Source organism: Gavia stellata, chromosome 2 (assembly GCF_030936135.1).
Source record: "Gavia stellata isolate bGavSte3 chromosome 2, bGavSte3.hap2, whole genome shotgun sequence".
Classification (NCBI taxonomy): domain Eukaryota; kingdom Metazoa; phylum Chordata; class Aves; order Gaviiformes; family Gaviidae; genus Gavia; species Gavia stellata.
The window spans coordinates 15766824-15792502 of NC_082595.1; positions in this window are offsets into that span (position 1 = coordinate 15766824).

The following is a 25679-nucleotide window of genomic DNA, read 5'->3' on the forward strand; positions in this document are numbered from 1 at the left end:
GGAGGAACAATGGAGAAGAATGATGGCGCTCCTCAAAGCGAGGGAGCACAGCCTTTACCATCCTACTACAGCTCCCGACCTCTCCGTCGTTTTCGGCGCAATCTGTGTTTCGCCCCTCCGGAGGCGCGTGGCCCGACCCGAAGAATGCCCCCTCTGTGCTGCCGGCCGCAGCTCCCGCGCTCGGCGGAGCAGGGGGTAGTCACCACCTCGTGAGCATCCCCCGGGCACGCTCATCTTCCTGCGGGGGCCACGGGGGGAGGATGGGACAGAGTGCCACGGGTTTCGCGCAGCTGTAAGGGCAGCGAGCCACACGCGACTGGTAAATCGGCAGACACGTCGCCTCTCCGGCAGATGTGGAAACAGCCTGCGGAGGCCTTCCTGTGTGAGGGTGCAGCTGGTACGGGGGCTGCCCCTGCCTCCTGCCCCCGCCACACCAGCTGCACGGCCCAGCTGGGCACTCCTCCGGCCGCGGGGACCGGCACGCGCTGGCACGGGAGGGCGGGCGGGCACAGCAGAGAGGGCCAAAAAGCAGCACGGAGAGAGCTGAGAAACGAAAAACAGCTTCACCACCACAACATCGCACCTCTTCTTAGAAAGCCCGTGCCCCAGGAAGCCACAGGGACTCGCCTTCCCCCTCCGCAGCCACAGGAGCCTGCTGGGTGCACCAAAGGGTACCGGAGCAAGAGGCGAGAGCATCAGTTTCAGCAGGAGGACTAAGAAACGGTGACCATGCCAGCCAACCCCCAAGGGCAGCTTTTGCCTCGTTTTAGCACCAGAGGTCCGCAGACCTTCTGAGGGTGCTCAGGAAGGTCCTGAAGGTTAGCCTTGAAGCTACATTTGGAAACTGAGACGGTGCGTTGCGTGGGGTACAGCAGGTTCCCGACCGCTGACCGCAGGAAAGGAGGAGGCTCTGCAGCCACACAGGGAAGAAACAAAGGTGTGGAAGGAGGATGCGGGTAGCACCCCTTTCTTCCTTGCCTCACTGGTCCATTTAGATTTGAAGCTCTCTGATGCAGGGATTTTCTCTCCCTGCTGGTTTTCAAAGTACCTGCAAGGATGGCACCTTGAAGCCATTTGTGGCTCTACAGAAATTTCTATAGATACAAATAATACGAAGCAAGCAAGAGGGATTTTAGTCACTAGATGACAATGTAGAGGAGGTATTTAAATCAGCTTCTATCTCTAAGCACTTACCACTCACCAGTTATTCTTTCACACTACTGCTGTACGCTTCTTTTCAGCTTAGCAACGCGTTACATCAGCGTTATATATCAATCCTCTAGGCAATTTTTGGTCACCTCTTCATGCCCAGCCCATCTTCCCTTCCATCAACAAAAACAGCATTTCACACAAAATAATCAATAGGCCTTCTGATTGGAGCACTTCCTAACTAGAGACAAAGCATCACAGCTTCATGACACCCCTTTTCCCCTGCATGCCCAAGGGCAGGGCGTAGCGCTCTCCCTATTTGATAGAGCAACACTTTCTGTCTTCAGCATTTGTGTCACAGCAGCTAAGCGATCACTAATAGCTAAGCTCCCAAATTCTAATCATAAATAGCGGCAGGGGTGAGTCCGTGAGCATCAGTTAATATGTATTAATTTAAACCACACAGACTACAGCCTGATGGACTGACCACCCTAGACACAATGAGATCCAGGGCAGTTGGCAGACCCCCCTCATAGCAAGCTAACAGACCTGCCCCAGTGAAGTTAAAATGCTAAATTTCATCTAGAGCTCTAGTCTTGCACATGTTCCTTCACCATCTCCTGGCCCAGCTTCTATTTTTGCAGTTTTTAAATACTCTGGAGGAACCACCATATCTTTCTGAAGGAAGTTCAGCTGCACAAAGTGAGCAAAGACAAACAAAACTAAGAAACAGTGCCTCAATTCCATTTCAAAACTAACAACCACACATTGCTTGGACAAGCAAAACCATTTGCAGAACAAATGATAGTCTATAGCCCACCAGCAGGAAAGGCCACATTATTGTTATGGTTATTTTTCATGCTTAACCCTTCCCATCTCATTTGCTCTTCTCTTCCATGTCCTCAGATAGTGCAGTCTGATCTTAGCATGGAGACTTTCTGAATTCAACAGAAACATGTGAAAGAGCGGGAGCCTATTTCACTGATCTAAACGTAGGACAGGAACCTTAAAACTGTCCTGAATTGTAAGGGGCCCAGTTGTTAACAGCCTTAGGAAAGCAAGAAATAAGAGATACTGTACTATTCCAGGATTTTGAGCTACAGCTGTTTAATAAAGTTTTAAAGTTTATTCCACAATTTTTTCAAAATTTTCTGCAAAGAAATTGTCAAGAAATACTACAGACTATCATGAAGGGCACACTTTTAGACATATAAGAAAAAATAAACAGTGAAACTCCCAAAGTACCATCTCCCCCCACAATTGCTTTAGTTCTAAAGGATGGGCTTAAAGGCAGAATACTTATGCAGCAGGAAATATATAGGGTTATACACTTGGGGGGGGGAACATGTGTTCCCCCCCACATATATTTCAGGCAAGATTTCAGACCTGAAGAAGGGTTTACACATCCCAAAGCTAGCTAGCTGTTGGGGAGTAGATCTTAACGCAAATACAGTTATGAAACAGAACAATATAGTTTTACAACAACAATAAAAAAGGAATATCACAATATTATCTCATTTATGCTTGGAGCTTTTTTTACATTTTCTCACCCATCCACCCTTCATACTTATTCCAGTGAAACACACAGCAATAATTTGTGTACTCTACAATCTTTCTTCAATATAAAAACATTTTTTCTTGAGGTGTTCTTATTAGTTCCTAAAGGAAACATTAACATCAGCAGATCTGATCACAGACAAAGCCTCCCCAATGGTTAGACAATGTTTATGCTTATAACAAAAAAAACCATAACAGACTAAGCCCTCTGGGATGAGTAAGCAGAAAAGAACATCTAGACCAGCGCAAGCATTGTGCCATATGTTTGTTCATTAAAACAACTGTGCAACACTCAGTAGAAAAGCTGAACTTTCTTTATGCTTCTCCAGTAAGTGATGGGTAAAATGACCTTATTTTTTCTACACAGCTTGCCCTTTAGCAATATTCTTTTGAAGGACAGCAAACCACGGCAAACGAACTCTATCATCCCCCCAGGATCCCTGAAACAGTTTGGCCCTGATAAGAAGTTTTTAGCGTCTCTTCCCAGATACATGCATATTTTCTCATAAGTATTTACCTAAGAAAAATGAAGCAATGAAGCACACAAATGTCTGTTTATGTAAGCTGATTCATGTGCAAACATGTGCATGAATACCGAAGGCTGAGACTTGGGATCTCATTCGAAGGTACTTAGAGTCAAAATGTCATGACTTAATGCAAACAAGATCTTAAAACCAGAGGTTCTGGGTGCTGGAATTTAAAACTTTCATGGTGAGAAATCGGTCTTGGTCATGGTGACACCCAGTCGGGTCCACATTGGGCTTCTGAAGGCCGATAACCTGGTATCAAGTCTTTTCCATATATAAATGCTAACAATTCAGTTAAGTAAACCTCAGACATACATAAATCTAAATTATTTTGAATTTAATTACAGATACACCACACAGTGTGTGAAGTCTTGTCCACTTTTAGTTTTATATTTGGAAAGAACATAAATACATATTTTCTTCTCCTCTGTGCTACTCAGTTTTCCTATAGACGTCACAGAAAAGATGCATTTCATGGACAGAGTGAATTGTTTACCCTTCTCAGGGATGACAAAACACAAATGAACTCTGGCCTAAAACCTGAATTATCTGTGCAAATACATGATTAAGACAATACTGCCCGTTTAAGCATACTTAGAGATGCAAAACCATCCCATTCAGAACATTTTCAACCACGGTATAAAGGGCAAAGAAAACAAAAACTCATTACATTTTCCTGTCCATAAAGACAAGGTTTTAAAATTGGCTTCTGAATCCATTAGAGAGAACAGAGAACTAAAGCTCATTCAAAACATTTCCCTGCACGGTCCACTTATCTACGGGAAACTCAAAATCCTCATTGTGATAGCAAGTGATCACAACTGCAACTGCTCCCGCAATCGCCAAGATGCCTTCGGGACTCTTTACGAAGGAGGGTCAGAGGAATTACACAAGTACCTGAGGGTTGAAGAAATGTTAGACCCACGATTATCATGCATTTCGCCCCCACTGTGCCAGCGGTAAAGTACTTATGACCTTCCACTGTAACCTTTTATTTCCTTTCCTTATAAAACTTGCTAGCAAAGAAATCCCAAGTGCCTGAATTTTGAGTACCTGTGATGGAAGAAAAGCCTCTAGCTCGTATTCCCACAATCCAGAGCTACACTACTTGAAACACCACTCCTAATGGCCCTTTTTGATGAACAGAAGTTACTGACTAATGATACCCAGGAGGTATTTTTCTACCCTCTGCAGAGCTGCCATCATTTTCAAGATTCTCCATTCTCAACCACTGATGTACATTTCTATCATCATAGCATATTATTACACCTTACATTCAATGTAATTTCCCCTCACTTTTAAGCCCTCTTTCCCTAGAAGGATGCCAGGAATCACTTCATCACACCAGAAAACAACTAAGTTTGCCAACAGGTCAATAGCAGTTGCTCCTTAACATCTGGCTTAACCTGTTGCCAGGAGCATAATTATCACTTACAATGCTCAACTGCCTAAGATGTTGGCAAGAGTCACAATTTCTGGTATGCTCCTTTTTTTATCCATATAATGGACAGCAATTATCAGAGATAAACTAGAGACTAGAAAAATCCCTCCCTTCTAGACCCAAGGAGTAAGAGCTGTCTTCTCAAGAGATGACTTTATGCATTTTGGACACATTATTCATTAAAAACACCCCAGACTTTAGTTTTGAATGCCAGTCTTTCTCCTGGTTCACTCTATTGGCAATGACAAGAGGGAGATTATTACACAGGGCTACTCAGAACCGCCACTGAACTGCCCTAGTGAAGAGCCTGCCTTTGATCTTGGTGGTATGTACAAAGGCCTGATAAAACACACACTGTCATAATGAAAGAAGATGAAAGATCTTTGGGCTAGCTAATTTATTGCTAATTTTGCCTATTTGGTTTCATGCTCTCATCTTTTGCATACCAGACAAAACTCAGACTAGACCTCCCTGATACCTCAAATTTTGTGTGTCCCACACAGGGTTGACTTTGACAGTCCCATTGTTACAGAACATCTATCTTGGTTACGATTTTCAGTAACACCATGGGTTTTGAGAGCATACTAGGACTGATATTCCTCCCAAAATAAGAATCAGGGTTTCTTCTCTCTGGAGTATGAGTGTGTGAACTGCTCCCAGGGTAACATCTGATATGGTTTAGATCATCTCCTGAGCTGAAAGTAACTTTATAACAGAGAAAGAAGCCAAAAAGGGAAGGTGGTAAGTGGACTTCTAATATTACTAAGAAACTGCTGGACAGGCAATAATCTTGTGTTACAGAGTTTAACATTTATTGGCAAATAAGCAAGCTGGAAATTATTTCCCTCTTTCACATGGCTTCCTGACCCATAAGCAGCTTTCTATCCAAGTTCTTCACAGCTTTTCTGAACATGAGCTCTTCGTTGTCAAAAGTGATCCTATCACCCAGGCTCAAACATCAATCACAGTTCACGGCCAAAGACATAGCCGTCTTGTATGGGATTCATGGGTACCTTGTCTCTATAAACTGTCTTTGTTTTTATTCATTAGATCATCTACATAACCTTGTTAAATATGTAAAAGCATTGGCAGGGCTATTCCTTTACCTCTTTCCCACCAAATCAATTATCTCCTATATATCCTGTGAAAAATAAGCTCTAATGCAGCGTTGAGACCTACTAGCCCAATTTTAAAACTATGTTCTTTCTTATCAAGTATGAACATGAACTTCCTTTTTTACACTGAGGGGATTTTGCAAGGTTGAAGTATTCACCTCCTGGGTTTTTGGTTCTGTTCAAGATTTTTCAGGCTTGAATTCACAGACTGTAACCATGGTTTGCTAGGAATGGAGAGAGATCATGCCTGAGAGTGATCTCGTTCACTCCTATACCCACAGCAGATTCTCATATCTTACAAGGTATTTCAACACTATAAACCACTTGAATTAGTCTAGCTGTTGTTCTTTTTTTTACTGATCCTAGACTGTCTTTATGTGCAATGTCTTTTTGTAAGTATAAACGTCGCCAAACCATTGTGGAGACTTTGTTAGTAATCATATCTGCTCTGCCATAAGCATGGGAAAAATCAAGCAAAAAATATGCAGTTCTGGTCAGAGAAGCATTCAAGCAAATTTTTATTATATTTAGTTCACAGCTGAAATATAAGCTTAAATATAAAATGTAGTAATGCAGACTTCCACTTGCGAGACTGAAATTTATCCCTTACACCAGCATGAAGCTCCAAGGTAGCTCAGAGAGGAAATTGCACAGGCTCTTTTTGCCTTAGTTTCCCTGGGAGTACAGTGAAAATAAGCATTGGTCATTACTGAATATGACAAAGTATTTAGACACTAATAAAATGCTCTATCTAATATTCCTCATTATAAAGTGTTCTTCCATCTTTGATATTCACAGTGAGCGTTAAAGGCCACGAACTTGAAGATCACATTATTAAACTCTTCTCCTGAATGCAGCTGTCAGGGTGAAATAAGAAAAAAGACTTCTCAAGCTCTTTTTATTCCGCGTATCTACAGGATATGGGTGAATACCTATGTGACCTGCTATTGCTTGAAACACAAAAGAAGTGTGGATGCGAGAACCACACCCAGATTCCAGTTCACACGCAGCTCCTGTAACCTCTTTCCAAGTCAGGTATTTCAGAATGCTCTGTCTCTTTACCTATTTAGTATTTTTCTAATTGTTTCCAAACATATAGCCCATCTCATGGAAGTACAGTATTTTAGACAAGAAATGAAAAAAAAATTCCAGAAGATAAATACTTTACTGGGCAATGCCAACAAAATAGCAGCTCAACAGGACCAAGGACATCAGATACTGATCTTGTAAATCTATGGCTTTCAATTCTGCCTCTAATTGTGGAATAGCGTGGATTCAGTAGAGCACAGAGGTATTTTCTTGTGTCAACAGAATAATAGCAATGTTCAAATACTTTTTGTACTTTGGCTTTAGTATCTCATGATACATCTGTTGCTTTTAGTAGTCATGTCTCAATTCTGATTCACATTCAGTGAACCAAGTGAACTTGATTCATGCCTGTGCAGATGGCCGCATTTGGGCTCACTGGCTATCCATACACCTATGAGATCACCTGTCCCAAGCCTCTTGGCTCACATATGTTGCTTAATCAAGCTGCATTGTGCACCTTATAACAAAATATCTTCCCTCTTCCAGGAGGCCAAATACATTGTCAGCCCTTTCACTGTTTATATTGACTTTTCTACATCAGCACGGTGCCTGTTAGCAAGAGTAACAGGGACCTCAGCTCAGGGCAATTCAGACTTTCTGCACTACGTTCAGGCAGGCAAGAGCACGAAGAGTGTGCTGGTTTTTAGCCTCCGATCTGCCTCCAGGGTCCTGCAGTCATTGCAGACAGAGTGCTGCCTACACATCTCCAAATGCCTTTTGTTTGCATTGCAGAGGACAGAACCACAGCTGCATCTGTCCCTTCTCCACCCTCCAAGGGCTTCCTTTTCTCAAGAACAAAGACTAATGCCAGTAGTGGAATGACCCAAGCTGGGAAAAGAGCTACAGAACCTGTATTTTCATAAAATGCTGTTCAGTGCTCAGGAACTTGGTGAGAAGGGCAGGAATGACAGATTCCATGATACTAAGGGAGGAGAGAGTGGAAAAGGGAATGTGGTGAGTGATAAGGAGTGCTGGGGTCTGCTACATCACTGCGGTGTGCTCCAATCCCACATGAAAAATATAGTCTCTTTTCTTTTCAGTCAGTCAAGTCCTGGATTCCTATTATGCTTGCTGGCAACCTGCATGCAAACTCCAGAAATTTGTACTAGGTACCGCATTTGATAGAGATCTGTACTGGAGAGATGGGAATAGATGATCAAAAGCATCAACAGGATATACGAGCGCGTCTGGGAAAACACAGCACAGATACTAACTCAGCAATAACAGCTCTGCATAGGCTTCCTGTGAATCCTTGTAAGACAGACAGGTATTTAGTCCTCTGCAACTGACACACGCATGCTCTTCAATTTTCATAGTTTACATCAACAGGTCTTTTGGTAAAGCTGCCTTGAGATAGGTGCAGCGCGATTGCCACAGATTAGTGTTTTCTGGTATGGCCAACCTCAAAGCCTTCCTCAAGCTGTTGACAAGAACTTCATATCTCTAGGGTATAAGTAAGGGCTCTGCTACCCTTATACCCAAAAGAGTTCCAGAAGAGGTGCCCAACATTCAAACTCCATCCCACACATATTTCTGTAGTGGACAAAGCAGTATGACTCTTTGGGCAAAGTTTAATACTGTGCCAATTCTTCCCCTCCTCGTGCTAGTGTTGACCTGGAAGGGTCACCCACCTTGCTCCACATTTGAGTCAGCATGTGAGCAGTGGGGACAACCATGACATTTAGACTGAAGCACCAGGCTCAGGTAGCAAAATACCATTGACAGAAGTTTTGAGAAGGCTGTTTCCTCACTTACGCAAGGAATACCATGAGGCTACGCAAGGTAAGCAACAGTGATGTCTACCTCCTCTCCAAATTCTCTCCTGAAGGAAGCTGTTTCAAAGTCAATATAACAACAAAAGACAGTGTTGAAATGCAGACAAATGAAGTCTTTTTGCTCCCTCCAAGACCTGTCACCAACTAGAGAAGGTGGCTTCCTCCTCTCTGGGGAACAGATTTGATGTCGCTGCATCTGTTGTGGCTTTATTCAATAGTGTGCTGAGCAGCAGAGAACTGTGCAGCCTTTTGCAATGCAAATACCTTTTTTTTCCCCACCTCTCTCATTTGCTTGGATTCGCCCTTTTTCCATCTCATGATATCATATTCTGATAGTCTTCTTCCACCCTTACTTTCCGCTAACAAAAATAACATCTGCTGTCATTGGTGTAAATATGGCACAAAACATAGTTTCTTTTTGCCTTTACTAAAATGTAGAGCCCATACCTTCCAGAATACTTTCTCCAATCAACTATGGTAACAGACTTGCGATACGCGAGACTACAGCAGAACAAACTATCATAGTATTAAGTCATCCTTCTGCCCCCTTCTCTACAGTCTCTCCTACAGCTATACAATTAAAAATATGTAATCAGGAGTGGTCAGATCTGGGTGGGTGCTTTGCAACTTCAAGCAAAGACCACATGTAGGGTATGGAGAATCCAGAGAAGCAAAGTCTCCAGGGAATATACTTACCTTAGGCTTGTTTTCCATGTTAGTTAAGTAACAAGTATCAGATTGGAAAAGTGCTTAAATATACTGCAATCTTTAAAGTAATCAGGTAAGCAAACCAAGTTTATAAAAATCAGAATTTTTAAACAACATAAGGAAGGAATAGTTGAGAATAAAAATGATTACTTACTAAAATAGTAATAGAAAACTTTATATTTGCGACAGCAGTTGTATAATAACGGGTTATCCTACACACAGATGAATTCATGGGATGTCAGTGGGTGACAAGTCAGGTAGAAAGAACCACAGACTACTCAACTATGAGGTAGGAGTTTCTCCTATCATCCTTATCTCTTAAGATAGTTTGCCAGCCAAGGATGATGTGCTCTAAAGCCACAGCATCTAAGCAAAATGCTGAAGGCTAAGAAGTAATTTGTGCCAGAATAAAATTAACTCAATCCGTTAATCACTGGATTATCACTCCTTACCAACATAAAGGTTAAAGACTTGCAATTTAAAAATCCTTATATGACAGCTTAAAGGAGAAAAACAGTTACTGTATGAACAGAGATGAGGTGTCTACCACGGTGCTACTGCGCTTAGGTTTTTACACCAAGGGAAATGGTTTATAATGAAAGATTGCAAGAGTTTTGTTACATGTCTCTGGAACATTACAGAACTGCTGTTCATGTGCTCCCACCTTGCAAGTAAGAGGCGCCAGGGAGAAGCATCAAAATCTACAGATTTGGCACTGAAGTCTAGCTGTCTTATTTTCTAATTTTGCCTCACCGTTAAGTTCCCACCGTAATACCGAAAGGAGTAGGACAGTTACAATCGTAAGGGAAAAGCCCACCAACCTCTATCTACTATACAGTTTCAAAGGTGTGGACAGTAGCACAAGCTCACTAAGCTAGATGTTTGAACCACAGATGTAGGTTTAGGCACTGAGATCCGAGGGTGCACTGCAGGCCAGTTTAGTCATTAGCAGGCAGAGGCCAGACAAGGAGAATCAGAAAGGCATCAGTTGCCATATCAGCAGGCATCTTGGAAAATAAAATCTTGCTCTTCATGTCGCCTTGCCCTGCTGCGGGTGAAGGAAGATGAGAACAGTAAGAAGCCTTCTAACCAGATGAGTCACTTATCTTTTTCCATTGGCAGGACAGAATCATGTATCTCTTGTTTGCTGCTGAAAGACTGGCCCTACTACACAGGCACAGTGGACCTAACCTCCAAGAAGCACTAGCTTTGCTGTAGATGGGCACATGTGCTTCTTGCCCTGGAAAGGATGACACTGGAGAAGGCTGGCTGGGATTTTTCCCTAAACATCCTCAGGAAGTAGATTTCAAACAGAAATGTCACTGTGCTCAGTCCCAGTTGTGGTTACATGCTCCATAAACGTGTTTTGATGATTCAGAATTAGGCACTGCGGCAGGATGGCACCAACAAATTTTCAGGTAATCGATACCATCTAGAAGTCATGACTGGAGAGGGGAAAAAAAAAAAGGTAAGAGTAAAACGGTACCCTGTGCATCAAACCCTCAACCAGCAAGCACATCAGTATCAAGGCAGTGAAATGCTTTGGATCACAGCTAAGAATGAATCACCACAGTTCCCCTGCCTACAGAATCTGTGATGCAGAAAGCCAACGTTCTTTTACTCAGCTGCTAGAGAGCTTTGAGATGGGCTATATACACACTTACATGCTCAGACTATAAGCCTCATAGAATAGGTAGTATAGAAGAGGAGCCCTCCTTATTAAAGTTGAAATCTACTTCAAAGATTATGGGGTTTGCGTAGGCTCTCTCCTTATAACAAGGAAGAAAAGTCCTAGCCCTAAAAAAACCAAACCCAAACAGTGCCTTACATAAGGCCTCTAGAGCCAAAGGCAATCTGAGCAGTGGGACAGTAAGTTTAGATTTTTCACAATATGTTTTCAGGGGCTTTATTTGAGTGGCATGTAGAAAGTATTTGGAAGCTGTGACCTGAAACCTGAAAGAGCACAGAAGTTCATAATGAATGCTGACATCTGCTTAACCTCACACCTCTATTTCTGTTCCTACTACAGCTATGACTGTCACTGATTTTAATCAGTGTCACAACCTTTCATACTAACTCTAGAACATAGAAAACTTCAACTTTCAGCTGTAAGCATGGGCAGTAGCATGAAAAACTGATGGGGAAAAAAAGAAAGAAAAAGATATAGTAATAGTAAAAAATTTTACTTTCTGTATTTAATTATCAGCATGACCTGTCTTTAACCCAAACACTATGGTTAATAGGTTTCCTGTAGCCATCATGTGATTAGACAGCTCTTGCACCTGTTAGCATATTTAGGCATATATTTTGTGTTAACGGCCAGGGTCTCTTTCTAAATAAGCCACGACTACATTTTAAATTGCTTAAGTCAACTTCCTCAAGCAACCACAAAGTGAGAGGTTCTCGTGGGAAAAAAAGAAAAGAAAAAAGTGCTAGGCATCGGTTTTCAGTTCAGAAAACCTCAATTAAACCTACAAATTATTTTATCAGAAGAGGGGAAAAGAAATTAGAAACTACCTCATAAAAATACAGAATAATAAATATAGAGTGGAATAATAGGGTCACAGGTGGAAAAATATTTTTATCTATGTTTTATCTTCGCTTTGAAAAGCTGTTGCTTTATACCCAGATTATCACAGATAACAAGTTCTCCAGGGGTAAACATTGTAGTATTATTCTACAACTGCTCAGAACAATGAACTGATTCCCATTTGGGGAGAGGACAGAAGGCTTCTGGCACAAGGCAACTCACAGAGTAGCTCTAACTGCTCCCTTACATGTTTGCACCTGGAAAATATTCTCAGTAAAAAAAAGTATTATTTTTTTTTCTTTAAGAAACAGCAAAGCTGTTTACCCTATTCCTCCTTTCCGCTGCACCTCAAAGCGTTACCATTGATAGCTTTCTCCTTCCAGATTGTGTTTCAGGGCCAAATTTTGTGACCCTAACTTACACTGCTCCCCAAGTAACCCATTTTGACCCAATCCTCATCTGCACTCATCCCTTTTCCAGAGCTCCTTGAAGGCGCAGACTCCCTGCCTGTACAGCACACCTAGCTCCTTTCCACCCAAGGCACAGGGTGATGACTGTGTCTCGGGTGGGTTTCACTTAAAGACTCCCGTCTGTTATCAGTCACGTAAAGGTCTATTGACTGCAGTTAAGCTTTGTACGTACTGATGCACACACGCGTGCAAAGTGCCCTCACACAAGGTCCTCCCTGGTTACCAGGGAGTCACTGTGACAAAGAGAAAGTGTGTTTGAGACCATTGGTACAGTGACATGGAAACAGTTTTATTTAACTGCCTTCTACCAGTATCATTCATGGTCTCATATACAGGAATGAGTGGGAAAGATACTGCAATATAAAATACCATAACACCAGCAGTACTAGTTCAACTGTATTTGTGGGTCACATAAAACAGTTCTCTGGAATCGTTAAGGCTGTACAAATTTTTTTAGCATGGACAAGACCCGAGATACTATCTTATTATCTGATTCTGGCTTGCAGTCAACTAATCCCTTTGTATTTTCACACTGAGCTCTCGCACAAGCTCTGACGAGCCACAGCCTTGTGCTCAGCCTGCTCAAATTGGAGCAAGCGCGTCTCCATGAAAAGCTGCTCTGTGCTAAACACGCAACCACCGCCCAGCACTGCACGGAAGACTCACGATTTGTACCTTTCTTCCAGCTTGCTTTTTTAATTTGGAAAAGAAGCCATTTCTGCAAAAGCTGAGGGTGGAGAGCAGACTTGTTTTCAGGTCTGACATTTGCCCAGGCTGACGTGAAGGTTGGTAGGTTGTAGAAGAATTTGGTAACTAGGTGATGCGGGAGTGGAAGAGGGAAGCTGCTAGCTTTCACCTTGCTACAGAGCACAGCCCAACAAATAACTAGCAGGGTAAGCAACCTAACCCACTACAAGGACAAAACCAGGAGTTTGTTACCAACAACATCATCAGATAAAGCCCTTCAATTTTTGTGCAGAAATTGTGTTAACCTTCATAAATGCCTCCTATCTCATCTTCCCATGAAGCCATTCACTTCTGTATATCATTATTGCCTCTGTAACACGGTAGTGACAACCAAGATGTGGTTATGTTGCCTCAGGGTTTATTGCTTGATTTCTGTTTTTGAAGTTGCTGTATCTGCTCTGCGTACTAATTACGGTTTTGTACTTACGGTTTGAAGAATTATGTTAAAAAAAACCAGCAAGCAAGAGATGAATCGCTAATACGGAAAAGTAGCTATGTTGTTCTGCCTTAGGTTTCACTATATGCCTTTGACAAGGCTGATGCGTGCGTTTCTCAGGCATTAAGCATATCAGGTGGCCAGGAATAGCCAGCTACAGAGTTGGGTTTTCCTACTTACTCACATTTTCCCTAGCCATTTATGATGTTAAAAAGAAAGCTTGAGGAGTGTTAGGTTATGTGATAAAAAATAAATCCATCTACACATGCCCAAATGAGCACAGAGAGATAGTTGGCAGGAGGGGAACCCCAAATAATACCCTGCCCTGGCTATTCCCAAGCCCATCACAAGAGCCATCAGCCCACCACAGCCCAATCTCCACCAGCCCAGAGATGCACAAAGGCACAAGGGCAAGTGGGAACCCAAATTAAGGACTCATAAGAAGGGACACTCTACTTGGGCCCCTCCCAGGGCTGTCCCAGCAGGGCCTCAGCCCCAGGGTCCAGGCATGAAACCCATCAAGATAGGTCAATACTAGACCACCTTTTGTATGGAGAGGGGATGCTGTCCAGGGGTATGGGATGCATTATGGGATGTGGGGGAAGACCATTTTGGGATTGCACAAGACTTACTACGGGATGTTTAGGGAAGACACCAGAGGTGGGAGAAGGGATGGATTTAGGTGATTTGGGGATGAATAAGTGTGGGGAAAATAGAGAAGGTAAGAGGAAATAAAGAGTTGTTCACATGTAACCAGTTGGCTGTTTAGTACACTCCTCTGGCTGCACCCTGCCCTATCTTCTTATTAAATTTTATCTCTTTTTCTGGGTGAGGGGCTCTCTATTCATTATGCGTGTGTGTATATGGGGGTCTGAGTGCAGCTACTGGAGTCAGACCATGGGTGGGATGGCCCATGTGTCCATGGAGTGAGTGCAGGTGTGCGAGCAAGTGTGGGCAAAAAGGGAGCTGAACTAGCTGGTGAGGAGATGAACCAGCCTGGGAGCCAGGGCTGTCTTTGGGAGCAAGAACGCAGGGGAGTTGGCTATTGGAGACCAGGGCCCAAAAAAAATAATTTTGTATCTATATCTATGTTTTCCCCCACACGTCACTAGAGGACCTCTGTCCTGCTCAGCCAGAGAGGGGAGTGGGATGCTGCCTTTGGTACTGTCTGGGAATACATAATCAGCCTCACTGCTGGTTGGACCTGGGGATGCAGCAGCTTCACCCATCTCAGGCCACTGGTGATGTATTTTCCCCTAACAAAGTACTCTTTCCTAGTTATTATTACTTGCATATAAGTGTTGTCACTACTCCATACCACAAGTATGGTTCATGATGTACTCTCATTGTCAGGAGAAGTCTATAGGCAACAAATTATTGTTTCAGCACCCTATCTTCAAGTCCATTCTGACCTTTAAAAACAATAATGCAGTGACTACTATATTAATAATTATGTGGAACTTGGATCAAGGCAATTTAACTGGGGAAAAAGTAACATAACAGTCATGACAGAAAGAACCATCTATTTTTCACAGGAAAAAGCAGATGTGTTTGCTGCTCACAGGCAAATCCCTGACTGGGATCATGATGGATCTTCCCATCTCTTAATTTATCCACCATCGGCTGTTAAAGGGCCATAGCCGTTCAGAGATGAGAAGTAGACATTCAACACCAAACACAGTCAGAGAAAACTCTGCCTGAAGAGTGTGTAGGCTATATAAACAGGAAAGGAAACACCGGCAGGGAGAGGCAAAGTGCCTTTCCCCAGGTCCTTGACAAAGCCAGAAATAGAGCTCTGGCTTCCTGAGCCCTCTCCATCCCGCAGCACACCTGGTCTCCCACGTGGTTAGGCTGCAGACTTCTCTCATGTAGAGACACCCTTTACAGACATCAGTGCATCTGGAGAACAGAGCGGCAGCAACCTCACAGGAGCGGCACCTTTACTCTTTTCAGGAACCAAAGTTTCAGCAGAAAGAATTGGGCCAGGAGGTATTACACAGCAATGATGATATTTTAATATTCTTCACTCCAAATCAGTTGCCTATCCTTTTCTGGATAGCATTTAAGGGATTTGTTTTGCACTATAAATTCATAGTTCCTCCTCCCATGTAAGAGACTATTTTTATCACCGGACAACATCCCCGCAGAGTCTAGTTATATGGCTGCTAAGAGAAACTCCTATTTTAATCACTAATAAGACAAAAAACATAACACAAGAAGAAATCACTCTACTAAACAACCATCAAACCAAATATACAGCACTATTGCATCCCCTTACCTCCGAACAGTGGAGGCATTTCACCCTGGAAGTGACTCTTAGTTAAGCAACTTATTCAGAGTACAGAAATAATCATTCTCTACATATTCAGTGTGATGACAACTGCAGTGTCTGACATGAATGCTGGCGTCCCAAGCCTGTTGGCCCACAAGCAAATTTCATCAGGCGAGAATCAGATCTGATTTTGCTCTTCTGGGCCCTTTTCTACCCGATGTAGGGCAGCGCTTGGATTTGTTAAGTAACTCACAAAATCAGAGTTGCAGATGATGGCGTCTCATTCAGAAACAGCATCTGCGTCATTCCCACTCAGCAGCATACGTACTCAGTGCTCTACTTCATACCCCCAGGCCTGTTTGGCCATGTTAATGCAATAATAAGTAGGTGGTTTTGTTTCAGTTTTCTTATTTTTACTATAGCAGAAGGATTTGGAGGAGGGTTTGAATTGTAACCTAAGGAAATTATATACACAGTTTGTTCTTAAGCCTCTGGGCTTCTTGGTTTTCCAGAAGGAGCATACCTCAGCAAAACAAAATCCCATCCCTCTCTCCCAGGTTTGAGCTAATTACATGTTATTCAGCAGTCGTATGTTGTTCCCTCTCTTTGCAGTAAGAACAATCATTCACATACCAGAAGGTTTAACATTTGTGAGTGCACACTGCCTCAGTATACACAGACGTAGAGCACAACCACATCGGTGTCACTAGGAGTGTCCCCTACCTTGTGCAGTCCTGTGCCACTCTGCTTCTGCCCCTGCCTCCACCCCTGCTCACTCCCACCCACAGCTGAAGTGAATCCACCTGTAAAGCCTCCAAGCCAGGGAGAAAGGAGGCTTGGGAGCAGACTGTGCTCCCGCCTGCTTCCCATGGCCTTTCAGCCCCTTCATCCTCGGGGTTTAATCGTCAAAGTCGAAGCTTTCGCAAGGCATGCGGCAGAAGCGGCACAGCCCGATCTACCACCTGCTCAGGAGAGCGGGGCAGGGGAAGAGGACAGCAAAGCCGAACTCTGCCCAGCCGCAGCCCCGCATCAGGCGAGGGAGCGTGGCACCAGGCGCGCTGCTGCCCTGGGAGTAGGGGGGAGGCTCCTCTCTCCCCATCTCCGCTCCTGCCCCTGCTGCGGGACGCAGCTCCCTGCACACCACAAGGTAACGCATTAGAAAAAGTCCCTATTTCGAGATGCGTTAAGTTTATTTGGCAAAATCTTGCCATTCTCCTCAAACACTGGGCTACGCTGCAGCTGAAGAACGAAGGGCCGAATGTTTCGGTGATGCACATCCAGCCTGGTGTAAACCAAGGTGAATTAATAACGCTACACCTGGGCAGTTAGTGCACACGCTGCCTATTACCAGGAGGCTGTGAGCCAAGTGCCATTAACCTCCAAGGCAGATCGTTATTAGGCCATAACACCCAACCTGTCATGTCTCATTGTTTCATTAACACAGTTCTGGAAAGCCTCTAATAAAGTCAGGGAAACTGTTGCCTCAAAATTAGCAGAGATTACAAGATTTTCCACGTGGATGCTGAAGAGAAGAAAAGGAAGTTTATTACAATAATTTTAAGGGCATTAGAGATAACTGTGATAATTTTGCTTCTGATCTAAAGCCCACTGAAGGCAGTAAACAGGCTCCTACTCTTTTCTTCTGAAACAGTGATTTTATTATTATAAATATGATTCTCCCCCACTCATTTATTAAATTAAATTAGAAGTTGCCCAGCCCAGAAGAAACCTGTAATGCATGTACCAAAATATTTGCATGGCTGACAAGCTCTGTCTTTGAATCTTCATGAAAGGCATATAATTGTGTTTAATGCAATTTATTTGTCATTAAAGAAATAAGCTTTGATCCAAACATCTTTGCAACAGACATCCAAAGAAACTAAACCACCAGGTCTATTTTAAAGCAATGTGCATTTAACATTCATTCCTTTCCTTATCGGATTAGGAAATTTATTCCCTCATAGATTACAGAAATAAAACAAAGAAAAAAGTTATACTTATGTAACTTCATTAATGCCTCATAACTTATAGCTGGGCTAGTTTGTTGTTGGATTTTTTTTTTTTAGAAAGGGACATTCTCATCTAATTGAAACCAAAAATCTTTGGGACAAAGATTATTGATCACTCCACCACCCTGGAAAGCTTAGATAGCATCTAACCAAGTAGGTTTCCAGTGTTTCAGTGGGTCTCGAATGCCAGCTGACAAAAATAAACAGAAATTTAACTGGGAAAGAAAGAAGAGGAGAGTTTTCAAAAACTTTAATGGAAACACGGTCATGAATTATTTTAATGACAGTGGCAGCTTGTCTGCATTTAAGTAGCTCTCTGCAATATGTGCATAGCCAACAGGGACATTGTACACAAGGGAGGAACCAGCTAGCTGGTTTTTCTTTTTTTGTGTGTGTGTGTTTGTTTTGTTTTTTTCTTTTTTCTCTTCTTTGGTTTAATCAAGACATGAGCAAAACAAATGCTCCAGAATGTGAGCAGTTAAAAAAAAAGTAAGAAAGAAAACAAAAAAACAAAGAAAAACCCTCTCCAATAGAAAAAAAAAAAATGTGTTTTTTCCTCTGCCAAATGCCTCTAGGAAACTTTCTGTGGGAGTTGGGACATTCATCTCCCAGAATCTGGCCCCTAGTGAGGAATTGCAGTGTGCCAAGCCAAGAAGAGGGGGGAGGGTAAAAAAAAGGGAAGCAAATTCTACACTGATTGTGAAATAATCCAGATCATCTAATTTCCTATTTGCATGCGAAATATTTCTTTAAAAGGAGGAAAGTTACTTAGAAGTCATGATTGCTTAAAAAGAAAGAAAACCTTTAAGGACTGTACTAATTTGACTTTCAAACTGGTTCTTATCCACATGAAAATTAGTTATTATGGCATTTAAAAATCACAACACCCATAGTCAATGGGACCATCTTTCGGCCAGCTCAGTCTCTGCAGCCTAGGTTAGCCTGTTTCTGACACTGGCAAATACCAGATGCTTGGGGAAAAACGTAAGACTAGTGCAAGCATGTGGTAACACCTCACCAGATGACTCTGCCGGGGTCAACACAACTCACAGGTCTCCTATGAGACTCCTTAAACCCAGAACTCATGAACCCATGTGAAGTTCTAGCACCTTTAGCCTCTGCTCAACAGCTTAGATGACGTTACAAACCACCACTCCTTGCTTTAAACCCCAAACCCACTAAAATTTTTCACATCCCCTGGATCTCATATTATAAGCCGCAGCAAACAACTAATTCCTTTTCATCTTCTCCTTCCCTGTGGCATCAAAAGACTTTCGTCCATCCTTTCTCAGTGGCTTCTTTCCAAGAAAGGAAGTCCCAAGCCTATCTGCTGCTGTACAGAAGATGTTCAGTGCCTTTGACAATTACTGCTGCTCTGATCTGAACCTTCTCTAGCTCTAATGTACCTTCTCTGATGTGGAGCTGCCCTTAGCCCTTTTCTGTGCTGTTGGCTTTTGAGTACTTAACCCATTGTGTGAAGCCCCAATGCAGGCAACAGTGGAACCAAAGGCTCTTCCAACAATGAGTAGTGAGGCAAGCATCTCTATTTTGCACTCATCAATTCCTCAGGAACTGGCAGACAAATGCATTCACAAAAAACAACCCCAAAAAACACAAAAACCCCAAACCCTCCCCCCAACCAAAACAGCCCACCACCCCTCATCAAACAGAAATCCACGTTTTCATTCTGTCATATAATTTTTGAGTGAAGGTAAGTCAGATTTGTTAACCAATGAATATTTAAAAAAAAGACTCAGTGATATAAACAGCTTAATTAAATGAAATTTCTAATGGTACCATGCTAGTTTGAATTATTATTCCTATGAAGATCCTTTTATTCCAACCAGACTGACATGGAAATTGTCATGCTGTAAAGACAAAGCGACTTTAGAGCGCCTGCACACTAGAAACAGCTCAGTCCCAGTGAATTTGTCTCTAGAATACCCTTGTTAATTTCGCTCTATCTCAAAAAGGGCCTGAAATATAATTGTCAGACTCCTAAGTGCAAAAGATCCATTCCGGAAAGTCTGTTTTTCCATTTGTTTTTAAGCAACAACCAGCACATGCCTTTGAGAGTGTCCCAAGAGGTAAACTTGGGTTTCTGTCCCCAAATGGAAGGACAGAATTAGCTGCTTCTTCAGACATTTTCCACTCCTTTCCTTAGATTCATTGAGCTCTCCAGGGAGAAGACTACAGAAGCAGATGAGGAAATCGTGTGTATAAGGATGTGATGGGGAGGGGGGTGCGGAGTGTGTGGAAACATCAGGGTATGAACTGCATTCCCTCTCATCCTGCGAGGACCACTGGCCGGATCTTGCAGGAGGATCCACGGCTTGTTGCTGCAGTCGGACCCAACATTGGCTCAGGAATAACTCTGCCTGTGGAGCTGTAGAGTCCAGGCAGGGAAGTAAAACACAGCTCCGCCAGAACAACATCGGTAACCAGAGAGTGCCAGCTCTGCAGGGTCTGAAGTATGACACAGGGACAGCTTCGAGTCCTTCAAATCTGACCCAAAACCGATTGAACACTGGAGAAGTCAGAAAGCTTTGCTTATAACTGGAGAGTACAGGTCCAGGCCTTTGGCACGATCTTTAGGGAACAACATTTTAAAATGCTGTGGAAGCCCAGCCACAGATGCAGAAATGAAGCATTCATAGCATGCATTCTAATAATTTCTGTTTATACAGCTTAGGGAAAAAAACTAACTAAAACTAATTCCTTTTTGTGTGGGAATCTGCTCTGGTTTAACTCAAAGGTCATTTTTAAGTCTGTGTGCATTTACAGTGCTAGACAAATATTTGTCAAATATACAGGCTGCTGGTCTTGTTTGAAAGATAAAGGTTATGGGGGAGGAGGGGAGGGAAAAACACCCCAACCAAGGCGGAACACAAAACTGAATGAACCTTAATGAAAAGCATCCATCTGGCAGAGAGTGAGGCATTCCTGCTAGCAGAGACTGCCACCTTTTGGGGAACGGCTTCAGAGGCCGAGCAGAAAGGAGGATGCTCCTCCACCTTTCCCATAAATTTCCAGTCTTGGTTTTGTATATCCTGTATGTCAAGGGAGCCAAACGGGTTCAATTTCTCAGCTAATTTCCAGTCTAGGAAAAGAATATTTACAATAGGATCCCTGAACTCTGCTAGGTTTTTCCTCCGTTTCGTAAAAAGCAAGGTATATTTTTACAGTCTGTTCATCTCATCTGCTGCTATTTTTGAATCTGTTATCCAATTTCAATAAAGTTTTACACAGAGGAAATCTCTCCGATAACAACATCCCAACTCACTTCCTGAGAATTAGCAGCTGAGAAGATGAGCTATGTTCAAATTTATACCTCACAGAGGGAGAGTGAAGGAGGAACTTGGCTATGACACTTCGTGGCTGGTAGCAGCCAGTCAACCAGCTTGGATGTGTCTCTCCACTAGTCACTGCAAATAGTCTTTCTTGCCCCAGACCCCCACGCCGAACCCAGACACATGAGGACAGGACAAAGGAAGCTCACTGTGGTAGGTAAACCAGAAGGGAAATGGATCACGGGTCAATTGGATTCAGACATCATGTCTCTGCTCTCTTTTGGTGGCTTGTCTTGCCAATACACAGGGACAGAGCCTACAATGTGGGAGAAAACTGAATACTTTCCACTCTTTGGAAGTGTTTTCCTTATATCACGTGTGAAACATGATTGTAAAAGATACTGGTTTAGGATTTTCCAATGTGTTTTACCTGAAGTCTGACATCAAAACAGGTCATCAGATTTCAAAAAAAAAAAGAAAGCTCAATAATGCAAAAAACTGAGCTGTTGTAAAAAAGTAAAATCTTACCATATCTGTTAAGGTAAAAGCAGCAGATTCAGTCATTCCTGCTGTCCTTCTTGCCTGTCTTATCAGAGGGGGTTTTGGTTTTATTCTCCCTTTTTAAACCTAGCTGCCCAATTTCAATCCTATTTTGACATAGACCGGGATGTTAGGTTCTTGTAAGAGCCCTGACAATGGGTAGGGAAAGACAGCCTCAATACCTCATGGAAGGACAGGCTGCAGCCAGAGCTCAGTCACACCATCAGACACGAGGAGCTGTGCAGGAAGCCAGACTTCTGTCAGTAGCTACAAGAACCTGCAGTTGCACACTGCTGCCCGCTCCGACTGGTGAGCGTTTTATCTTGCAGCACAATTTGTAGCTGCACCCCACAGTAAAAATCCCTCTCCTGACCTGCCTTTTCCTGTTTTCATAAAAAATGGTCTTTGTACTGACACTGGATCTCCCACACTTGCTCTCTTGGACAGGGAACGCTGCAGTTTCAAACCACAGCAGAAGCCTTCTGTACAGCCCCTGGGGGCAGTGATGCCAAGGGGTACGTTTCACAGGAGCCTGAGCCTGCCCATCGCTGGCCAACTAAACTACCTTCTGACACTGTAAGATTCTCTCTTCTGTCACTATAAAGAAGACTGCAAGGACATTGCCCTTCAGGAGGTCAAAAGCACCTACATGTTGCCCTTGTACTGCAAAAGGGAATAAGGCAAAAGACTCATTTGATGCTTCTCCCACAGCAATCTTTCCCAGCAAGCCTTCCACTCCACCCAGTTGCTGTCCCTACTAGGCTGGTACCTCCTCATCCTCTCCCTCTTGCTCCTTGTCCCCATCTGCATTTATGTAAAACCGGATCTTGATGTGGAGCAAGAGTGGAGACCGAGATGTTAATAACCCCAAAGAGAGTTACTGGGGCTGTGAATGAAAAATGACACTAAGAGGGAGGAGCAATGAATGTCACACAAGAGGTTCAGTGCTGGAAGGGCAAGAGTAAAAAAGTTATTTGGACAGTATGAGAAATTTTGTTTGCCAGGGCCATGCCTCCTTCTTCCTTCCTTCTCAGCTTATTTGAAAAGCAGGATCAGCAGCATGTCAAGCTGCAGAGGGCACTGGAGAAAGAAGGACTTTGACACAGCCATATCAGACCCAGCACCTCAGTGGGGCAGATGCTAGAAGACACCCTAGTCTTCCTGTGCTGCTGATTTTCCTCTCCAGCAAGAAAGGGGAGACAAGAGAACAAGTTTAGCCCCGTGCCTTACCTGAAAAAGGCTGAGACCTCACTGGTTAGAAGCCACAACCCTAGGATCTGAAAACATCAGGAGAACACCAGACATCTCTGTAAATCACTACAGGCTGTCCTAGTCTTTAAAATGCAGTGAGGTGTGTTAAACACTGCAGATAACCAACTAGCTAGTTATTTCCATTTTCTATGCTGAAATACCACGGTAGCTACAAGTAACTGAAGCTCACATATAAATTCAAAACCCAAGGCAAATCTTGCAGCAGCTATTCTAGATTGGATCCAATCAGAACAGCACTTGTTACAATTCTAATGGTAGCCAGGGGTCAGCAAAACAACTGATCTGAAATGATTTATTCCACTTTAGCTTAAAGTCTAAAGCATCTTAAGAGCATCCTTCCCTAAAACTCCTGCTATTAGAGCGCCTACATATTCAGCACCTCTGAATTAAGGCTTGAGGCCAAAATAATTTCTGTCCCCTGCAGGCTCCGGAACCAACATGCTCCCACCACCACAGGGAACATTCTCAAACATCAGCTTGTGCAAAGAGAACAAAAGCTGGGCATTTTCTAGTCTTAATAGACAGAGGGATTGTTCATCACACAGCAAGAACAAAGATAAGTTATTTCACCCTTGAAAAGCTAGTCTTGTCAGAAACAGAAATTCAGAATACCCTTTTTTTAGTTGGACATCTTTGAAGGATGCTACAACTTTGGTGACCCAATAAGAGTTAATAAATTAATTTCCTTGTTGTCCTAGGGAAAGAAAAAGCATTTTCTCCATAGGAATTGCTGTAGCACAACCAACAACAGATACCGATTCAGTGAACTGAAGAACACCCTTGGGAATACGAGACAGCTAAAGGCTTGTCTGAATCCTGCTCCAGCCCAGACACTGACAGAAGATGTGCTGGGGTGATCCCAAGTTTCCTGTATTCCCTTAAGAAGCAACAAATAACACGACTCCAGTCAAGCCAAAAAGTAATTTAGCCCTTTGCAGCTTTCAGCCCGAAGGTAGGTAGGCTCACTGTGAGAAGATGCCCCTGAAAACAAGTTAAGTGGAAACTTTTTAAGCTGTCACAGTCTTACTGAGCTGCCTACAGCACTGTTCTGGATTGTGCTCTTCTGCGAGCCTTGGTATCTTCCATCTGTTGGCTTACTCTCAATGTCAAAAGCATATGTGCCTTGGCCAGGAATATGGATCAGGACAAGAATCTCTCCTCTGGCCTCAGGATATCCCATGAAATGGGGGGGGGGGGGGGGGGGGGGGGGGGGGGGGGCGGGAATCAGGCTCCATGGGAGCATTCTGGTAAAATAAAATGGATAAGCTCCTTGGCCAGCAGAAATTTTCAAATATGTTTTCTCCTCAAAACAAATAATAAGCTACTCACCAAAATCTATCAAGACAGGCTTTAACAGCAAGATAGGAGAGTGTTCTGTGAACCAATGACACCAGGTTTCTGTCACCTTAAATCACCTGGGAGAATTTATTTTTTCTTTTTAAACTTTGACAGATGAATAAACATTTTCTGTTCTAGGCACCAGAATGAGGCTGGATAAGTGGGTCTACCAGTCTAATTTGCCAGTCTAGCTAAATCTAAACAAACATTTCAGCATTACTTCAGCCAAAAGGCAACTTGTAGTCCATATACCTTCTTGTTGCCCTGGTCAGATTACTAAAAAGGTGTTACTTGAAACATTTAAGTAGAATACAATTCAAAATGATAAATGATCAGCTAGGAGATTTAGGACACTGCATACTAACACAGGGCAAGATTTCTTACGGCATTGAGGTACTTTAATGTTGAAATCCCTCCAAAAAGTCAGCTTTTGGTCATCTACAACCCTTTGGTGCCTTGGAACTCTACCCTCGCTACATTTAAGCAAATGTTTTGAAAGGTTGTTTTATATCTAATCTTCCATAAGCCTCCCTCGTTTCTAAAAAAAGGCAGGGGGGCAGGGAGAAGAAAAATTCACCTAGATAACAGTTGTCTGCCCTGGGATGAACATAGCAGCAAGTGTCTTGAATTATTTTGAAACTTTCTAGCGTTTCCTCCAAAACGGCAACCATCATCATTTAAAAAAAAAAAAGTAAAAGCACGGGTCAGTTACAAAGCAAGGATGACTTTAGCTGGAACCCCCCCTGCGCCCAGTGCAGCAGCTGATGATCTCCAAGAGAGGGCAGTCTTAGACTAGGGATGAGTCACAGAGGAATTTATTGTTACACCCCTTTTCTGCCCCATTTGACCGTAGGTACTTAAGATGTTTGGTGTTTAAATAGCGCTGTCCATCAAAAAAAAGCCTGGATACGTGTCAAAACTTACAAGTTAGCCTCCTGCAAGCTTCAAAGGGGAGGGAAATATTATTTCCCTTTTACAAATGATATAACATAAGGGACAGCATTCTGCATGTGGCTCTAGTCCAACAAAAACAGTATAGTTAAGCACATTCTCATCTTTAAATACACCATCAATCTACAGCAGTCAACGCCACTTCTCTTTGCTTCTGAGTTCACCAGCAGTAAGATCAAGGTGAGAGGCAATCACACAGATTCTGCAAGACCAAATACTAGCACAGCAAATATAATAATTAAAAAATTTGCAATTTGTGTAGCATTTTCCCTCAAAGGTTCTTATGGTTTTTTTAAAAAAACAAAAAAAAAAACCAAAAACTATCTGCCTAGACTATGCCAGTCCTGCTGTCTGCTTTTCCTTCTGAGCAGAGGTTTTACTACCTAAACAATTAGGGATAGAAAACTCTACCAGACCAGAGTCTTCTCTACTTTTCTTCAGATCCTTAATGAAGGCCGTTTGG